Source organism: Myotis brandtii, unplaced genomic scaffold (genome assembly GCF_000412655.1).
Source record: "Myotis brandtii unplaced genomic scaffold, ASM41265v1 scaffold765, whole genome shotgun sequence".
NCBI lineage: Eukaryota > Metazoa > Chordata > Mammalia > Chiroptera > Vespertilionidae > Myotis > Myotis brandtii.
In genome coordinates, this window is record NW_005371056.1 from 42,616 (window position 1) to 44,813 (window position 2,198).

Genomic DNA, 2,198 nt, shown 5'->3' on the forward strand with positions numbered 1-2,198 from the left:
ATATTTTTTCACTGATTTTAGATAGTGGAAGGGAGGGAGAAAGAGTGAGAGAGAAAGAGAGAGAAACATTGATGTGAGAGAGACACATTGATTGGTTGCCTCCCGCATGTGCCCCAAGTGGGGCCTGGGATCGAACCTGCAACCCAGGTACATACTCTTGACTGGGAACCAAACCCTCAAGCCTTCAGTGTGTGGGCCTACAGTCTAACCATTGAGTAATACCAGCCAGGACTGCACATAATTCTTTGAATCACACCTCCCTCACACAGCTGGATTCCCAGAACAACTTCAAAGATAACACAAACATGTGATGATGAGGATAATTTATTCCCTGAACAGTATCTTTCCCTGGATTCTAATTTTATCATCTCCCTAATCTATCCCAGGCTTACACTTCTCCCTTCCCCATGCCAGTGCATTTTCATGGCCCAGTGGCACCGATGCCCACTGTCTCATCAAGGTCCTATTGGCCAGCGCATCAGCCCTCAACAGCATCGGGCAGGTGGGCAGATAAATGGCATGTAAGCTCTGAACCTGGCACACAAGACAACAACAACCCCTCTTTTCAGGTAATTCTCAGGGGTTTCTATATTGTTCCCTCCAGACACCGTCCTGAACTCCTCCTCATCTCATGCCCTTAACAGGCCAAAAATAAAACTCCGATATCTCCCAAAGAAAGTTACTCTTCATACTACTGATGATTTCCTCACAGTTGATGGTACTTCCATTCCTACAGCTGCTAAAACCATACCGACATGTTAAATGTGACTCCTACCTCTCTCTCTCTCAACCTTCAAATTAGAAATTCCAGGTTGTGCCCTGGCTGGGTTGCTTAGTTGGTTGGAGCATCGTCACAATAAACCAAGGTTGCAGGTTCAATCCCATGTCAAGGCACGTAAAAGAATCAACCAGTGAATGCTTAAGTAGAATAATAAGTCAATGTCTCCCCACCCTTCCTCTCTCTCTGAAATCCTATATAATAAAAGGCTAATATGCAAATTGACCAAGAAGTGGAATGATAGATCACTATAATGCACACTGACCACCAGGGGGCAGACGCTCAATGCAGAAGCTGCCCCCTGGTGGTCAGTGCGCTCCCACAGGGGAAGCACTGCTCAGCCAGAAGCTGGGCTCACAGCCCTGAGCCTCTCCCGCTTCTGTGGCAGAACTAAGGATGTCCGACTGCTGGCTTAGGCCCGCTCCCTGCGGGGACTGTGAGAGGGCGCAGGCAGGGCTGAGGGACCCCCCAAGTGCACCAATTTCGTGCACCGGGCCTCTAGTCAATTCATAAAATAATTTTTAAAAATCCAGGCGCCCACAGGTAAAATAGTGATCTAGAATCCAGATGCTTCTCCTACCTCCGTGGCCACCCTCCTGGTCCAGTTAGCGTCACACTCACCCAGACTATGGCAGCAGCCCCTCCCTGGTCTTCCTCCCACCTCCCGCCCACCATACTGCTCTCCATGCTGCAGCCACAGGGCGCCTAAGGAGACCTGGGTCAGATCCCCTGCCTCCAGGGCTGCCAATGTCCCATCGCCCCCACCACCTGCAGACAGACACCCAACTTGTCACAAAGCTGGTCTAGTCCTCACTCCTGTCCCACTCGTCTCAGCTCCCACGAGAACGAAAGGGCACCCGCGGGTCCCCAAACCAGCCCAGCCCCACCTCTCAGACCCCACACATAGGAACTAGGGCTGGGAGGACCCCCCACCCCTCATTCCACTCGTTACCAGAACCAGGGTCCACGTCATAAAGCCCCAGCCGTGGCCTTAGGACTCTGGGCTGAGTGTCCCCAGGTCCCAGGGCGGGAAGAGGGGCCGACGGCCCCACGGGCACCACGACCTCAGAGGCCACCAGAGAGTGAGGCCCTGACAGGAGCCCCACAGCCCGGTCCCCTCAGCGGCTCTGCACCCGCAGGAACCGGTGGGAACTAAAGGGCTGAGGGCCGGGCACCCACCCCAGGACCCAGGGGCTCCGGCTGCTCAGGGCCCTGGCCCCGCCCCGGGGGGTGATGCCCGCCTCCCTCGGGGCTCAAGGTCCCTCTTTGTTCACAACCACCCCCGGCCCCGGCGCCCGGAGCAGGAAGTGACCCCCCTCCCGGCCCCGCCGCTCGTCCTCTCCGTCGCCTTTAGACACAAACCAGGCCTGGGTGCCCCCGTCCCGGCTCAGCCCCCCACGGCCTCCCCGGCGGCCCCGCA